The following is a 19,928-nucleotide window of genomic DNA, read 5'->3' on the forward strand; positions in this document are numbered from 1 at the left end:
ATAAGTACTACTGCAACATCATATAACACACCATGTTATACACACAAGGAGATATATAAGGCAAGCATGGAATTTTCTAAGAGGACAAGTAATTGGATGAACAAGACAAAGGACAATGTAGTAGTAAAGGCATCAAGCAAACCGATTTGAATCAAAAAAGGTGTAACTGCATATGTCAATAACATGATGGTTATGTCTCTGCAAGTGTCAATAACACGATGGTTACATGACCAGGGTTGTCAATAACATGAATTGTTGGTCGTACTGGTCTCGCGGTAGAGGATGTCAATAACGCGGAGGTTATGTGATCCTTGCTATCCCACAACATGTGTGGTTGAAGTTGTATGACCCTACAGGATAACATTGTTAACTCATCAATCGAGTTGTTCTCTTATCCTATGGCATTCTTGAGAGAGATTTTTGACCTTGTAGGATAACATATGTTCAATGGACAATGCGGTCCCTCTTATCCCGCGGTATCAAATGTGACCCTCAAATGTCGCGTGGGATAACTTAAGCGAAGTGGTCCCTCTTATCTCGTGGTGTCAAAAGTGACAAACAATTGTCGCACGGGATACAAACCTTAAGGGAAGACTACTAATTCCCTTATCCCATGTAGGCTAAGAGGCTACACAAGGTTCATGTGGGATAACAGATGTAAAGGCACCTCCTTAGCTCGCGTGGTAAAACTTGGGGAGAAATGCTCTCACGGGATAAGAAATCAAAGGATGTTAACTTGAAGGTTCTTATCCTACATGAGACAAGGATGATGTCAGTGGGCTCGCAAGATAAGAAAACAAAAGGAATTAAAGGGCCTTCTTATCTCACGTGACCAATCTTGGATGAGAAGACGCTCGCGGGATAAGTAAAAGCGAAGAGAAAAGAAACAAACGCTTATCCCACATAGGCTTATCCCACATGGGTAACTTGGACATGTAGATGGTCTTGCAGGGCAAGAAGATAGTGGCCCTCGAGATACAGAGATCCATGTGGCGGTCAACAAAGTTTGACTAGATGATCTGGATGACAATTAAAAATACTTTTGATGCCATGAATGCCTGTCAATAAACTCTGAGGTCCACATGGGCAATTGACCTGGATTGACCAAGTGACTTGGACGCTAAATAAGAAGATGTTTGCATGCAGCAAGGCGTATAACACGAATATCAGCCACAGTATGAAAAGCCCAATAGTCCACTTGGGCATTGACCAAGCTTGACCTGACAACATGGCATGTACGGAGAAAATCAAAGGACACCTATCGAAATGGTGAAAGAGTATTTTGCCAATGAAAGGAACCAAAGGAAACACATGGTCATCGAGATAAGTTTTGAAGGCAGAGTAGAGGCAAAATGTCATCTTGATAGTTAAAACTATACTAATGGAGTTTTGAGAAATGGATGTCGAAATTGCTATGGCGATGAACATGAGTATAGAGAAATTCAAAAGACAGAATAGATCGACATAAGAAGTTATAGTCAACCCAATATGCCTACATAACATGAAGGTTATTCACAACATGGAGTTCTACTAATCTGAGCAGCCCGATTGTCCACATAGAAATTGACCAGTTTTGTCTGAGTGACCTGGATGACTAATGTGAAGACACATGTACCCCAAGCAATCAAGCAGATATACTAGGATGTTGAATGAGGCAGTTGATCGATCCAATCAATGCAGAGGTCAAAGGAGAACTCAGATGTGTCTGCAAGTCGACAGACTTAGAGGTCCACAAGGATGGTGATTATGATTGACAAAGCGACTTGGACATCAAATATGATGACATGTGTGCTTGAGGTGGTCGAATAGAATGCAAAATTGTTGAACAAGGTATTGACAGTGGACTTTACTCTGGCAGTTGGTTGATCCAATCAATGCAGAGATGGATAGAGGACAAAGAATAGATTAATGGTGAATCAGTAGTAGTTCATTGATAGGATCAAGGTGATCAACAGAGGTTGATTAGATTGGTTGAGTAGATTACTAAGTTTAGTAATCTATGTACAGAATATCCTGAAGACAGATAGAACACATTTAACGAGAGCAACTGATCTTGCAGATTCAAAGTTGATCAAATGAAGAAGCATTCTGATGAGATTTGACAACGATGGTTGAGTTGTAGCAGAGAAGACATAAGTAGGTGAAGATTACTAAAGATAGTAATCTAAACCCAATGTTTTAATTGAAGAAGGAAGTTGTTGCATTTAATGATGATGGGGAGAAAATCTTTGGAGCAGATTTAGAAGATAAAAGTTGCCTGATCTATCAGATGTACTTTTGAGCTTTAGCTCTTAGCAGGAATGTATTCCTACTCTTGAGACAAAGTGTGAATGTGCATAAGGCTAAGGTGGTTGATGATGTGGCATGTGGAACAACCACGATAAAGATTATGATCTAGTCCTCTTGGTTGAATCTAGCAAATCGATGACTAAGATTAAAAATTGTTCATGAACACAAGTGTTAATGATGAATGAAACGTGTAGAAAGAATAGTGAATGTGATCTGATAAGGATAGTTGACTCTCTGTGAGGAGTTGTTGTGAAGTAAGAGGAGAGCGTGTTGCGAGTTGTGGCTGAACTACAGAAAAAGAGTGTAGTAGAAGGCAAGAACAGAGTGTGAAGCCGGTGTGGTTGGAGGGTGATAACACAGAGGCATGGTAGAGAAGATAGAGAGTAGAAGAAAAGGAAAGTTGAGAACAAGAGTGTGTAGCAATAGGGCAGAAAAGAGAGTTGTCTGCAGACACATGTAGAAAGCAAAGATCAGAGTGCAAGAGAACTAGAGATTAGAGTGTGGAGAAAAGAGCCAAATATCATTGTGGGTTGTGTATACTATGACAGGTAGAGAGGGAGAAGTAAGTTGAGGTGAAGATAGAGAGAAAAGTGCACAAAACATGAGCAGAGGCAGATGGATAGCAGCAAGCTAAGATTGAAGCCTAGGGACAAAGAGAAGAAAAGAGACAAGTCAATCTCAAGTGTAGATCAGTAAGGTGTTACAGAATATCATTTGTAACAAGGAACTTTATACGTATTTTAATATACCTTCATTGTAATCTCTAAGTGGGTGCTCAGAGATAGGGGTTGGTGCTCCTTGGGTTGGTTCCCTAAAGCTAGGGGTTGGTGCTCCTTTGGTTTGGTGCCCATAAACTTTAGGTGTCGGTTCTCCTTGGGTTGGTGCCCTAAATTTTGTAATCAGTTTTCATTGTGAGGTTGGATTGGAGTAGTAGACTCCAACAACATTTCTCACTGAGTTTTTTCCCCATCCTGGGTTTTCCTCGTACATCTGGTGTTATGTGGGTTGCCTCTCATGTGTGTGTACTTATTTGTTTAATATCTCCCCCCTCTTAGTGGTTCCCGGTTAGAAAAGCTTCCTCTAGCTTGAGTAGATTCTGGTTTGTGAGCACAATGGTTAAATTTGAGCCAATCCCTGCACCTATGTTTAATGGTTCAAAATATGTCACTTGGAGTGCAAGAATGGAAGTCTATTTGTCTGCTCTAGGCTATGACGTTTGGATGTCAATTATAAATGGTTACTATGTTCCTACTTGTCCTCCTACTGATCCTGATTCAAAAAATATATATGAATGCAATGATGAAGTCATGACGGCTATTCTCAGTCGGCTACCAGATATAGTGTCTTCAAAGGTGGATACATGCAAGTCTATAAAGAGCATATGGGACAAACTAAAGAAACTCTATGGAGATGAACCATGCATTGTTGAATCATATTGTGGAAGCAAGAAGATTTATGATGCAGATAAATGTGAAGTTGATAAGTGCAAACCTGTTAGTTTTTGCATTGAAGATGAGAATAAATCACATTCATTCATGGAACAAGAGACACAAGATGAGGAGATTAAATATTGATGTGATAGTGCATCACAATCATGTAGACAAGATCCTTCTAGCAGTGATGGAGAAGAAGAAGAAGTTGATGCTGAAGTGGATCTTGAGGGTGAGTTGGTAAGTGCCCTTGAAGAATTGAAAAATGTTAGAAAAGAATTTAAGAATTATAAGAAGATAGTCCAACAAGAATGTGATCAGTTGAGAAAATGTCTTGAAGAATCAAATAAGAATATCAACACATTGATAACTCAACTAGAAGAAGCCAAAGAAATGTCTGAGGAAATAAAATTAGTTTTTGATGCCAAGAAAAGAAGTTGTGAGGAGTTAGAGTTGGAAGTGGAAACAAAGGGAAAGGAGTGTAAGAACCTAAAAGATGAAATAGCAAAGCTCACAATAGAGCTTGAGAAGTGTCAAGATGAGCTCAAACCAAGGAAGAAGTATGATGGTGGCACCAAAGCACTGGATGAAATATTCAGTAAACAAAAACACTCAAAAGATACCACCAGATTATGATGTGAGGTTGGAAAATGTTCTACCAGTGGAGAATCATCAAAAGGTGACATAAATTTAGTGTCTTCTAGCTTGAATGGTAATAAACATACCTTCACAATCAAGAATGCCCCAAGGAAGAAGATAGATATAACTACAACTAAGATGAAGGTTGTTGCTGCAAGAAGGAAGGGTGCTAATCCAAAAGGTAAAGGCAAGTTGAATGATGATGGTTCCATCAGAGATGAGAACACAAGAAATTATAGAAGACCTCCTGCTAGAAGAAGATCAAATAATGTTGTTGCAAATGAGCATCCCAAGATTAGAAACAAAGGAAGAAGGGGAACAAACAAGCTTGCAAGATCTCCACATGTTTGGAAAAATAAATTTGTAAGTTATAAGCCATCCTTCTTTGGCTATTGTTTTGCATGCAAAGGTTATGGGCATAGACAAAGTGAAAGTAGGAATAGGTTTATGATAAATCTAGATGCATATGAACATAAGATGTCAAATAGAAGATTTATGCATAGATCAGCTCCAAAATATGGGAGCAAGAATGTTACTGTTGTCCTAGGTGATAGGAATGTTGTATGTTATACCTGCAATAAAATGGGTCATAGAAGTAATGAATGTAGAATAAAATCATTTCAGTCTAATGGCAACTCCTACACCTCCTCCCACAACAAAAATATATTGAATAACTATAATGGTCATTATGTGAGACAAGTTTCTCCATGGAATAAAGAAAGAAATGTTTTGAGAATGTTCCAGAAATCAATTCGTTCCATCAGCTCGTCACAATGGTATGGTCCGGAGAAGAAGATCAAATCAAGTCAATAGAAACTCCTCTACCCCTCTGTTTGGGATGAATAGAGTGTGCAACTACTACAACAACCTTGGCCGTACTGCAAGACAAGAATTGCCATATCAAGAAAGATGATTGATTCTACTCCAGAGTTGTACTGAAGAAGAGGAAATAAATGAAGCAAGTTTGGAGGATGAGACAGAACACAACATGTGAGAATGGCAAGAATGTATTCATGGGCCAGCATAGTGCATTTCATGCACAAGTGAAATCTCCCAAAGTTTAAGGAGATGCAGAATCTTAGGGGGAGCTACATAATGATCACATCCTTTATCCCAAAATATTTAAAAGAATAAGTGTAAGGACATAATGTTGCAGATATGGAGGAAGATGATGAGATGGCATATTTATAGTTGATGATTGATTTAGATTAAGATATTTTGAAATCTTCTCTAGTTGTATATTGGAGAAGTTTATGCCTTGGTAGCATATTACGTTTTGACATTGTTGGCCTACAATTATTTTGTTGTAGCTACACATGTACATATGAGATTGATTACTGCTGCAAGAGCCAATAGATGGTCTACACACAAAAAATGGGTTAGAACATGTTAGCAAGAATGAAGATGGAAGAAGTCAGATAAGTAGAAGTTGTAGGATGTTTCAGCATGGTTGTTGCGGGTCTCAGGAGAAGACAAGCAATTTTTATAAGTAGTGTTGGCACTGCTTCTTATATTGTATTAATGGTTTATCGAGCATTTGGTGCATTGGTTGCAAATGTCTTTGGCTTAGGGGGGGCTTATTGATTACATCCTTGTTCATTCTTGAACATGTGTGTACTCCAAGGGAAATAGAGCGTAGAAGTTATATATCTCAAGGGAAGATCATTGTTCACAGGACAGGATGAAGATAGATGGAAGAAAGTAGAGCAGATGGAGTGTACTGATTTTGGTTCTCAAGGGGAGTGAAGGAGACCTAATCAGAGGTTAGTTTTTGTAATGTTAGATCATTTCCAATATATATTGGAATAATGGTTCATCTAGACACAATGGTGTATACGCTCATGTGTCCAAGGGGGAGAAATGCAAAGACAAGTCAAGGCATACAAAGGTTAAGATACATTTCATGTTTCATACTGTATATTCAAAGGGGGAGAATAACAAGTCTAATTATAATGTCTGTCAAGCCCCTTTGCCATTGGTGTCAAAGGGGGAGAGTGAAAGTTGGTGTTGTTATCAATTCCAAAGGGGGAGATTGATGGTATTGAGGTTGTCATTGATGTCAACATGTGTGTGTTCAGGGATGATGAAGTTGCAAAAGAGTTGTTATGATCAAGTTGAAGGCAATGATCAGGTTGATTGTTGTCATAAGTTGGAGAGACTTGTAGACATCACAGTGATCAGGTTGATGGATCAGATTGATGAAGATGGCAGATGCAGTAGAAGAGATCAGTTATGACCTTGCAGGACACCCACTAGATGGAGCGGAAGAGAGATGCAAAGGCATGAAGAGACATTAGGATGGCAAGTTCAGTGATGTAGCAATGATGAACATCCTAGAGGAAGATCAGAGTAGTTGATATAGTGTTGTATCTAGGTAGCAGAGTTATGCAGGTTAAATCAGTAAATTAGTATACATGGAGGTTGATAAAGGTGGATAGAGGACCAAGGGCATAAGTACTACTATAGCATCATATAACACGCCATGTTATATGCACGAGGAGATACAGAAGGCAAGCTTGGAATGTTCTAAGAGGACAAGTAATTGGATGAACAAGACAAAGGGAAATGCAGTGGTGAAGGCATCAAGAAAACCGGTTTGAATTGGGAAAGGTGTAATTGCATATGTCAATAACATGATGGTTATGTGTCTGTAAGTTTTAGTAAGATGATGGTTATATGACTGAGGTTGTCAATAACATGAATTGTTAGTCATATTGGTCTCATGGTAGAGGATGTCAATAACATGCAAGTTATGTGATCCTTTCTATCCTGCAACATGTGTGGTTGAAGGTGTATGACCCTGTGGGATAACATTGTTGGCTAGTCAATCGGGCTATCCCCTTATCTCATGGCATTCTTGGGAGAGATTTTTGACCTTGCAGGATAACATATGTTCAATGGACAATGCAGTCCCTCTTATCCTGTAGTATCAAATATGACCCTCAAATGTCGCACGTGATAACTTAAGTGAAGTGGTCCCTCTTATCCCACGATGTCAAAAGAGACATCCAAACGTCGTGCGGGATAAAAAAAACTTAAGCCAAGATTTCTGATTCCCTTATCCCATGTAGGCTAAGAGGATACACAAGGTTCTCGCAGGATAACAAATGTAAAGGCACTTCCTTAGCTCACATGGTAAAACGTGGGGAGAAATACTCTTGCGGGATAGAAAATCAAAGGATGTTAACTTGAAGGCATTTATCCCACACGAGACGAGGACTATAACAATGGGCTCGTGGGATAAGAAAACAAAAGGAATTGAAGGGCTTGCTTATCCTGCGTGACCAAGATTGGATGAGAAGATGCCTAGGGGATAAGGAAAAGCAAAGAGAAAAGAAACAAATGCTTATCTTGTGTAGGCTTATCCCACATGGGTAAGTTGGACATGTAGATGGTCTTGCAGCACAAGAAGATAGTGTCCCTTGAGATGAGGAGATCCATGTGGTGATCAACCAAGTTTGACCAGATGACCTGGATGACGATTTAAAAGAATTTTGATGCCATGAATTCCTATCAATAGACTCTGAGGTCTACATCGCCGATTGACCAGGATTGACCTAGTGACTTGGATGCTAAATAAGAAGATGTATGCATGTCCTGAGGCATATAACACAATGATCAACCACAATATGAAGAGCCCAATAGTCCACTTGGGCCTTGACCAAGCTTGACCCGACAATGTGGCATGTACGGAACAAATCAGAGGACACTTGTCGAAATGATGAAAGTTTATTTTGCCGAAGAAAGGAACCAAATGTATCACATGGTCATCGAGATAAGTTTTGAAGGTGAAGTAGAGGCAAAATGTCATCCTGATAGTTAAAACTATATCGATGAATTTTTGAGAAACCGATGTCGGGATTGTTATGGTGATGAACATGAGCATAGAGAAATTCAAAAGATAGAATAGATTGGCATAAACGATTATAGTCAACCCGATATGCCTACATAACACAAAGGTTATTCATAGCATGGAGTTCGACTAATCTGAGCAGCCCAATTGTCTACATGGCAGTTGACTTATTTTGACTGAGTGACTTGGATGACTAATTTGAAGACACGCGTACCCCAAGCGATCAAGAAAATATACTAGGATGTTGAATGAGGTAGATGATCAATCCAATCAATGCAGAGGTCAATGGACAACTCAAATGTGTCTACAAGTCGACGAAATTAAAGGTCCATGAGGATGCTGATTATGATTGATAGAGCGAATTGGATGCCGAATATGATGACATGCGTTCTCGAGGTGTTCGAACATAATGCAAAATTATTGAACAAGGTATTAACTGTGGACTTCACTCTGGCAGTTGGTCGATCCAATCAATGCAGAGATCGATGGAGGATAAAGAATGGATTAATGGTAGATTAGTAGTAGTTGGTTGATGGGCTTGAGGTGAGCAACAGATGTTGGATCAAATTAGTTGAGAAGATTACTAAGTTTAGTAATCTATGTACAGAATGTCCTGAAGATAGATAGAACACATTTTATGAGAGCAGTTGATGTTGCAGATTCAGATCTGACCAAATGAAGAAGCATTTTGATGAGATTTAACAATGGTGGTTGAGTTGTAGTAGAGCAGACAGCAGTAGGTGAATATTACTAAATATAGTAATCTAAACCCAGTGTTTGAACTGAAGAAGGAAGCTACTACATTTAATGATGATGGGAATAAAATATCTGAAGCAGATTTAGAAGATCAAATGTGCTTGATCTATTAGATGTACATTTGAACTTCAGCTCTCAATAGGAATGCATGTCTGCTCTCGAGACAATGTGTGAATGTGCATATGCCTGAGATGGTTGATGATGTGGCGCATGCAACCATCACAATGATGATTATGATGTAGACCTCATGGTTGAATCTAGCAGATCAACTACTGGGATTAAAAGTTGATCATGAACATAGGTGTTGATGATGAATGCAATGTGTAGAGCAGAGTAGAATAGTGAATGTGATCTGATAAGGGTAGTTGACTGATTGTGAGGAGTTGTTGTGAAGTAAGAGGAGAGCGTGATGCAAGTTGTGGATGAACTACAAACATAGAGTGTAGTAAAAGGCAAGAACAGAGTGTGAAGTCAATGTGGTTGCAGGATGAAAACATAGAGAGGAAGGGTAGAGAAGATAGAGAGCAGAAGCAAAGGCAAGTAGAGAACAAGAGTGTGTAGTAGCAGGGAAAAAGAGAGAGATGTTTGTAGACACATGTAGAAAGAAGAGATCAGAGTACAACAGAACTGGAGATTAGAGTGTGGAGAGAAGAGTCAAATATCATAGTGGGTTGTGTATATTGTGAGAGGCAGAGAGGGAGAAGTAAGTCGGGTTGAACACAAATAGAAAAGTGCATAGAACAAGAGCAAAGGTAGATAGAGAGCAACGAGTTGAGATTGAAGCCTAGGGACATAGAGTAGAAAAGAGACATGTCAATCTCAAGTGTAGATCAGTAAGGTGTTACATAATATCATCTGTAACAAGGTACTTTATATGTATTTGAATATACCTTCATTGTAATCTTTGAGTGGGTTCTCAGAGCTAGGGGTTGGTGCTCCTTGGGTTGGTACCATAAAGCTAGGGGTTGGTGCCCATAAACTATAGGGGTTGGTGCTCCTTGGGTTGGTGCCATAAAAGTTGTAATCAATTTTCATTGTGAGGCTAGATTGGAGCAGTGGACTTCAGCAGCATTTGTCACTGAGGTTTTTCCCCACCCTGGGTTTTCCTCATACATCTAGTGGTATGTGGGTTGCCTCTCATGTGTGCGTGCTTATTTGTTTAATATCTTTGCTCATGGTTTTGTGATAAAATTTATTGCTTCTTAGATCTTTAGAAAGTAAAATTTTTTATTGATTACCACTGATTCACCCCCCTCTCAGTGGTCCATTGTGTTCCTACAGGAAACATATGAATGTGAAAAACAATCAATGCAAAGAAATAAATCAATAACCAACAATCTCCCCCTGAGATCAACATAGGATATAGTATTTTTTACACTGACCAAACCAACTCAACCAATCTAACTACAAAACTAGAATACACAAAAGAATATGTTGACATCAATGACAACACATCATTCCAGCAAACTTTTCAGTAATATCCAACAATCTCCCCCTTTGGCATTGATGGCAACATATGAATGTCAAAAACAATCAATGCAAAGAAATAAAACAACTACTAACAATCTCCCATAACTCTCAAACAATCTACCCCTGAGATCAGCATAGGATATAACAGTTTTTTGCATGCATCTCTCCCCCTTTGACATTAATGCAAAAGGCATATACAACACCAATCTTGATTCTCTCCCCCTATACCAAATAATCTCTCCCCCATAGGAAGATTATCTCTCCCCTTTTGACACACACTCTAACAATTCTGAACATCTAAAACACATACTAACTACTCCCCCTGAGTAGCATCCTTACTCATCAATCCAGATCACAGGATATCTCTATGAAGTCCACTAGACTGATGCGACTCTAAGCATCTTAGTTCTCATCATGAGGGGAAATCACCCCTATCTTTACTTTGATATACTCAAATGTATCCTTAGGCAAAGACTTCATGAAGATATCTGCAATTTGTTCCTTTGTAGATACATACTCCAATCTGACTTCTTTCTCATTCACCTTCTCTCTCAAGAATTGAAACATGATTGATACATGCTCAGTCTTAGAATGCAACACCAAATTATTAGAAATAATGATAGTACTTGAATTGTCATAGTATATAGCAGTAGGCTTACCAAAAGTAACTCTGATATCCTTCAACATCTACTTCATCCAAATCACCTGAGTATAGTTTCTAGTAGCAACAATGTATTCTACTTCTTACTCATCCATGAAACTAATCTCTTACCCAAGAAAAATGCACCACCACTAGTACTCTTTTTGTCGTCAACGTCACCTGCCTAATCAGCATTAGTAAAAGCACTCAAACTGAAATCATCATCTCTAGGATACCACAAACCAAAATCAATTGTCCCTTTCAAATATTTGAAAATTCTTTTCACAACAACAACATGAGATTCCTTAGGATCAGCTTGAAATCTATAAACAAGACATACAACATTCATAATATTTGGTCTAGTCTGAGTCAAATACAACAAACCGCCAATCATAGATTTGTATCTAGTCTGATTTTCTTTCAAAGAATCATCATCCTTTATCAACTTACATCTGATCACCATAGGTGTACCAATAGACTTTGCATCATCCAAATCAAACTTCTTCAACAATTCCTTCACATAGTTAGATTGAGATATGAAAATACCTTTATCCAACTAAGTAATTTACAATCCCAAAAATAATTTCATATCACCAATCATAGACATCTCAAACTCATTTTGCATATCATCACTAAACTTCTTGCACAAACCATCATTTCCACCAAAAATAATATCATGAACAAAAACTTGAACAAACAAGATGTTATCATTATCAATCTTGAAGTATAGAGTAATGTCTGCAGTACCTTTATTGAATTCAAGCTTCATTAAATACTTATCCAATTTGGCATACCAGGCTCTTGGAGCTTTCTTCAATCCATACTATTTCTTCAACCTTGAAATTATATCCTTCTGATCTATCAACTGAAAACCATCCAATTGCTCAATTTAGACTTCTTCTTCCAACTCGCTATTAAGAAAGGGTGACTTGACATCCATCTGATAAACTTTGAAATCTTTGTAAGCAACATAAGAAAGAAATAGTATAACAACTTCAATTCTAGCTACTGGAGAAAAAGTCTCCTTAAAATCAATACCTTCCATTTGAGAATAACCCTTACAAACAAGTCTTGCTTTATTCCTAACAACATCACCTTGCTCATTCAATTTATTTTGAAACACACATTTAGTTCCAATTACATTCTTATCCTTAGGTCTGGGAACTAAAATCTATGTATTATTCTTTTTAATCTGATTCAACTCTTCTTCCATAGATTTAACCCAATTTTCATCTTTACAAGATTCATCAACATCTTTAGGTTCAATCTTATAAATCAAGCAATACTCTTCAGCACCTCTTCTCCTAGTCATTACACCTTTATTCTTATCACCTATAATTTGATTCTCTGAATGATTTAACCTTACATACTTGGGAGTCTTAGGACTTTCATGATTTTCAGACTCTTGAACTCTTTCTTCTGCACTAGCTTCTCCTTCATTCTTAGGCTTTTTCGGGGCAATCTGAACTTGGTTCTGCATCTGCACTTGCTTTCCTTTATCTGCACTGACAATCTGATCATCTTAATTATATCTGGAGTATCTGGGCTGATACTCATTTCCTTCATCCACTTTCACATTAGCCCTTTCAACTATCTTCCTCAATCTCTTATTATAACACCAGTAGGCCTTACTCAGTAGAATAGCCAAGAAAGATTCCTTTATCACTTCTAACATCAAGCTTCCCTAGATCTTCATCTCTTCTGATATAGCATTTACTACGAAAAAGTATGAAATATCTAATTGTAGGAGCATGACAAAAACATAACTCATAAGGAGTCCTACTGGTATCAACTTTGAAATGCACCCAATTAAGAGTATACACTACAGTACTCACAGCTTCTCTCCAATAGATATGTGGAACATTTCCTTCAATCATCATGGTTCTAGTAGCTTCCTAAACTATAATGTTCTTCCTTTCCACAATACCATTCTGCTAAGGGGTCCACAGAGAAGATAATTGTCTCTTCACCCCATGCTTTTCATAGAAAGAATTGAACTCATCAAAAGTAAATTCTCCACCTCTGCCAGATCTCAAACACTTCAGCTTCTGACCAGTCTATGTCTCAACCATAGCTTTGAAAATCTTGAACTTCTCCAAGGCTTCAAACTTCTCCCTTAAGAAAGTAATGTGCATCATCCTTGAATAATCATCAATCAAAAACTTGAAATACCTATCACCCTGCAAGCTTCTCACTCTAGAGGGACCACACAAATCAGTATGCACAAGATCCAATATCCCATTAGAAGTATATTGTTTTCTTTTAAAAGAAACTCTTGTCTGCTTCCCTAACTCACATTCCTTGCATATTGTTGGTGGCACATATAAAATTTCTATTCTATATGTTGCCTTATTGAGTCATGTCCCTATCTAGTCCTTTGGTCGAGTCATGTGCTTTGAATTCCTCATGTAATCCAGTCTTTGATGTTTTCTTTAAGTTTCACTGTGTTGAACTTGAACCTTGAACTTGAACCTTTTTGTTTCAAGGTTCAAAGTTCAATGGGCGTCATATTAAAGGTTTTTTTCTCCCATGTGGCTTTAAGTGTTCTTTAGTCTTGGTCAGCGTTTAGCATTGTTTGAACCCTGAACTTGAACCTTTTTGGTTCAAGGTTCAAAGTTCAAGTTTTGTCATGTTTATATTTTTGTGTCGCGATTGTTCCCCAGGATTCAAAGTTTGATGTTTTTACTTCTTGGATATCATGTGACTTTTCATGAGGTGGCGGCGTGGATTTTAAGATATGATTAACTGTGGCAGAGAAGAGGAATATTCTTTCTTTAATCATTTGAAATTTGTCATTTATGGCAAGTATGGCATGGAGATCCATATTTTCAGATATGAAGTGACTTGTCATTAAATGCATGCTCGATTGCGATCATTTTAGAGTGGTTTCACAAGAGTGAAGTGTAATGATGACAATTTGTGGTAATCATGGGTAAGATTTTCTTGGCTTTTAAATCGAGTAGTTATCTTGTCGAGGTTGTCATTTTGTGAGTTATTTTTAAGAAGAGTTCTGGAGCTAGAAGAAAATAGACTGCAACTGGGGTTTTGCATATGACAGAGGAAGGTATGTTCAACGACTTTCCTAATTGTTATAGTTTTTAGAAAAGATCTGGGTATTTTGTTTAGCTGTTTGTTTATGTTTTACCTTTTCTTCTTTGTCTGGGTTGATTGGGAAAAAATCACGAGTTAAGCATGAGGCCCACTCTACCTAAATTAATGAACTCTTCTTCCCTTGTAAGTTCCTTACCAGAGCTGGGTGATATAGCTTTAGCTTAATTAGATTTAGATGATTTCCTAGAAAGAATATGAAACCCATCCATAGATTCTATGATGAGAGATATTACACAAAGCGGTTTATTGGAAGCAGTCGCATTTCCCACAGCTGCCCCTTGTCCTGAATTGGTTTTAGAATGTATGAGTCACTATGATAAAGCTAATAGATGCATAAGGAAAAATAATGGTGAGGTTTTCTTATCCATTGATAGACAGATAGTAATGGCTGCCATGGGTATCCCACATTGGGAATCCTATGAAGATTGGACTATTGGAAAATCTTACGAAATTTATTCTGAGAAAAAGCAGTATTACAGAAGTGCTAAAATTGGCTTTTGAGTTTCAAAAAGGTGGCTCAAGGTTGCCAAGACCCTTAACCCAAGAGCATTTGATTCCTAGAATTAGAGATTTAGTATTAATGTTGAGCAAGGTAAAGGAAAATTCACACTCCTTCTATTGGGAAGACTGGATGTATTTCTTCATCCAGGTCACTCTCGACAAAAACCGGTTCATTGATTGGGGAACTGTTATTGCAGAAAGGTTGCATGAGGGTTTGAGTAATTACCCTGGGATATCGAATTTCTATATGTCTTCATACCTGTTATATATGCTAGCTTGTGTGAGGGAGTGGCATGGATTATTCCATACTAAATGGGTTCAATGTATTAAAATTTATGAGTATCACCCCAATTTGACTTTAAAAGGACATGTTGATAATTACCTTCACTAGAATGACATTTTTGTTGGGAGGTTGACCTTTGAGTTACAAGATAACTTGCATAGGAGAATGTTTGCAGAAGCGGTTGAACTAGTTAATATCTATGGTAGTTTCTTTACACAATTTAATCCCTTCACTTACATAAGGGTTGGCGGTTTTAAAGATGAACCCTTTAGGTTACCTAGATATGTTTCAAGATTATGTATTTTGATTGAAGTTTCCAGGCGGCTAGTCTATGTTGCAAAGGATTATGGTGAAGATTCTGGCACAAGTGGAATTTTTCCTATCAATTTAGGCCATTACAGTTGTAGGTTTGTTTCTGATGCACTAAATCTTGAGTTAGATTTTAAGAGATTTCATTTGAAAACCTTTGTGAAAAGGGATGAATTTGATAGTAAAGATTTTATTGCCCAATATGTGAAAAAGATAGTGCCTGATCAACATGTGCCCCAGTTGGAGGATTATTGGGAGGATTGCCCAGATGAGTTTGAAGTGAGAAAGAGGAGTTGGTCTAGGTTAACTCTAAAGAAGATTCATGACATGAAATTGCGAATGGATACCTCAGGTGCCACTACTGATAATGAAGATGTACTGGATCTAGAGTTTATGAAACGGGTACATAATGAACCTCTCCCAGAAGTTGATTGGAGTGAAAAGATGGAAGATAGCATATAGGCACGCACTTTCAACATTATTTGCAGAACATAAAATTGGCTTAGGAGTTGCCGATTTCATCCGGCGACGGAAACCACTTCAAGAAACAAAAACAGAAAGAGGAAGATCGCAAGCAAAACTACTATTTTAAATAACATCCCTATTTTTGTTGCACGAAAAAGGTAGGCAAAGAGTAAAGAAGAAAAACTTGACATTGAAGCTATACATTCCATTGGTGGCCGAGTAACCAGGTCAAGATACAAGAAGAATTTTCAGCCACCTGCCGCCCACCTCATTCTTGATTTGGACGTCGAGGAGGTACAGGGCAATATGGCAACCCCTATTTCTAATGCTGAGAAGGTTTCAACTGATTCAGATGCTACTATCCAGGATTCACAAGTGCTTGATATTTGGTCTAATGCAGACAATGCTACACTGCCGCCTTCAAGAGAACCTCCCCCTATGCAATCTAAGGAACTAACTCTAGCACCTAAATGGTTAGGTGACTCAATTACCAGGAAAATAAATGTGGTGCCTATTTCAGTGTTGATGGAAGATGCTATGAGTAAATGCCTAGGAAGATCCACGAAGCCTAAGCGGCTAAAAGTGGAGACTATGATTGATTTTGACGAAGACACAAAGCATTGTACTGCAGACATTGCCAGACCTACATCTGATACAAATGTTGCCACTACTTCAGAGGTAGTTTATACCATTGAGTGAGTTGATTTGGGGGTTGGAACCAGAGCAGTTGATCTGAAACATTTGGAGACTTCGACCAAACGGATTATCTCCCGCACTTGGAAGGATGAGAAGGACAAGGGTAAGTTGAAGCAGAATTTAATGCAAATGGCCCAATATATTAATGCTCTGCAGAACAGTCCATTGCCATTATCTCAAAGCTTGGTGCCCTTTAGTTCAAAATCCCCAAGTAATCAGAAGTTCTTTGATGAGGTTCAATGAAACAAGATGATTGCAGAGATTTTCTCTGAATGGCTCACCTCGATCGTGCATCAAGGAATCAATTACATATCTGATTTAGTTCATATTTTCGAAGATGCTAATGAAGTTACCAAGGAGTTGGATGCTGACTTAATCTTGTGGCAAAAAGAAAAGACTAAATGGGAAGTGATTTCAAAGCAAATGCGCGACATTCAGGGTTATGGCTTGATGAATTCTCCTGCCGAAAGACAAGGGCCAAGGTTAAATGAAGATATAATGTTTATATACGAAGAAAGCATAGAGTGGCACAACCCAATCATCAAACAAGGTCATAGTGAATCAGCCAGTCTACAAGGCGAATTAACAACCTTAAAATCAACCATGCAAAAGGATTTGCGCTGCGTAGATGTCCAGTTGCTTAAGGAGGATAGTCAGACTTTGGAAGATACAACAGAAATGATTAATCAATTCAGCAGCCACATTAAACAAATTAAAGTGGAGAAATCCTTGGTTGTGGAATATTTTACGAGGATTTCAAAGGTGGAATAAATACTCATAGTTTGTATGGATCACTTGGATTCACACATGGACAAAGTATAGATGGTGAAGAGGAAGGAAGAACTCTGGAAGCAAAGGGTAATACACATCAGTCTGCCGCATGTAATAGTAATTTAGGAGTTCTCGAAGGTGCATCGAGAGTGGAGTGCGATAAAGGATATTATGATGTCCATCCAAAATAATAACTCGGGCAATCCAACTGAGACGGAATTGACAGCATGACTAGCACTGCTAGCAGTTGTTTGCTAGCGAGTCTAGTCATTTTTTTTTAGTTTTAGTTATGCAGTTAGGGTAGTTTCTCATTAACTCTTTTGAGTTAATTTTACCTTTGGTTCAAACTATTGGTCTGGCGACCTATTTATATGTTTTGTAATGACTTTAAGGGGGTTCACTAAGTTTTTGAAAAACTATCTCTTTAATTTTGCTGAAAGACTTTGTGTATGTGGAAGGTGGATGATCATCTATGAATGAAAATCTAAATGACAGTTATCTTTGACTTCGAATCTGTGTGTTGATGTTTGAAATTTGATTTCTGTGAGAATCTATTTCAAGAAAAGATCTGTTATAACTTTCTATGTGCGCAGAAAATTATAATGAAATTCATCTTTTAGGATTTTCATTTTGTTTTAGTGTACATGTGAAGTCTGTTTACTTTATGCAAAGAGTTATATATGAATCAGTGCTTGCGTTCATTTGGTGTTGACTGGTGAATGCAATTACCTTTCTGTGCTTTCTGGTGAAAAAGTATAATATTGGTTATGTGTAATTTGGAGTTGACTGAAGATTTATTAAAGGGAGTTGTACCTTAATTAAAAGGTTAATCAATATAATGATTTTCCAACTGTTTGGTGAAAATTTTGTCTTTCATTTCTCGAGCTATAGAATATAAAGATTAAATAAATAGAGAGAGACAAATCCGTTTACCAACAAATTTTTGGCGACTCTGCTGGGGAGAATGAGAACAATTGGTTTTAAAAACAAGGTCATCGTTTCAGTGATGCTTTGTTCTTTATAAATGGTGCTGCCTCATGAAGGGTTTTTACCTATTTTACAACCAAATTTAAATTGGGTGCAAGAAGAGCAATGTAACATTATCTCTGAGTTAGATACTCTAGCCTAGAGACATAGAAGAAGTCGAGCTAAATATAATACAATAAGTGCTTTCCTCGACAAAATAGAAAGACAAGCAGATCATCCTATGTTAGTCTTTGAGAGGGTGATTGTTCCTAGGGTTTTCTTTATTCAAGTCCCTGTAATCAAATACAGAATCCTAAACGCTTTTTACCCTGATCGTTCCACACTGGACTCTAAGCCGTATACTAGATCCCAAATAAGGGAGGGGGTTTTTGACCTTGTCTTTGAAGAGTTGCAGAATTAAAATTTTCAACCTACCTTCTCACCTCAACAAAGGGCAAGGAGTAGACCTCCTTCTCCATTTCCATCATCAGCTTTGTCCTTAGTTTGTCAAGCTTTGACCCTGCACGATGTTGCCTTGCCCAATATATTCAACCCAACCCCTCTTAATATCATACTCCCAATGGCAGAAAATAACCCTTGGGGGGCTATTGTAGGCCCACTGAACTTAGGTTTGAATCTTAACCCCTTTCCAAACGGTGCTAGGGATCATTTGCCAAAATTTAGCAGAGATGGGACGATCACCATTGATGAGCACCTGAATGCTTTCAGTGTAGCCTATGGAGTAATAGCAATTCAATATGAGAATGTTGTTGTCAGGTTGTTTGTCCAGACACTAACAGGGGTAGCAACCGATTGGTTTTATCAATTGCCACATAGTGTGATAACAACCTAGAAAGATCTGAAGACAAGATTTGAAGCTAGATTTAAGGTAGCTGAGGACGAACATTCCCTTTTAGCCCAATTATCCTAGTTAAAAAAAGAAATTCCTAAATCTATGAGGGACTTTGTGGTGAGGTTTGATAAGATCTTGCACAAGATTACAATTAATCAAAAGCCCTTATAGGACAATATTAAATGTTTTTTTATTAATTCTATGCTTTTTGAAATAAGTTTCTTGATTCGTAGCCAAAGGGTTGTAGATTTGAATGCCGCTAAAACTCTTGTAGTTGAATTAGAAGATGATTTGATCACAATGGGTAAATGGAAAAGAGAAGTACAGACACCTTGTGCTCAACCTTCAACTTCTTCAGATACTATCATCCAACGGTTAATGAATGATGTAATTGCCCTAAAGAGACAGGCTCCTAAAGCAAGTACTTCATATTCCCAACCATACCAAGACATTCCTAGGAAATATCCTAACCAACAGGGAGGAAGTGGAGGAAGACAATTACAATTACCTCTTGTACAACAAAGACTTGCTATTGAAGCACCACCCCTCAAGACAAACACATGTGTGTTTCATTTAACTGATGAACATGATGGTTCTTCATGTCCAGAGATGGTTCATTTTTCTCAAATGATTAGTAAAGGAGAAACAATCTTAGAAGCTGATGAAGGAGGTTCCCAAAGTATGCTTGGCGACTCTAAAATTCATTATATGGAATATACTCAGAAAGGGGAGGAAACATGATGGTCTCTTTGGAAGAGTCCTCAGATGCAATTCTTACTAGAGCTCAACAAAATTTGAAATCTCAAGATGTTGTAACACCTGTCCATAGCACTATAAAGAAAGGGAAATTTTGCCTCGTCATGGAGGTGTTTCCAAAAGTTGTTCAAGAAGTTGCT

This window comes from Cryptomeria japonica, chromosome 2 (assembly GCF_030272615.1).
Source record: "Cryptomeria japonica chromosome 2, Sugi_1.0, whole genome shotgun sequence".
Classification (NCBI taxonomy): domain Eukaryota; kingdom Viridiplantae; phylum Streptophyta; class Pinopsida; order Cupressales; family Cupressaceae; genus Cryptomeria; species Cryptomeria japonica.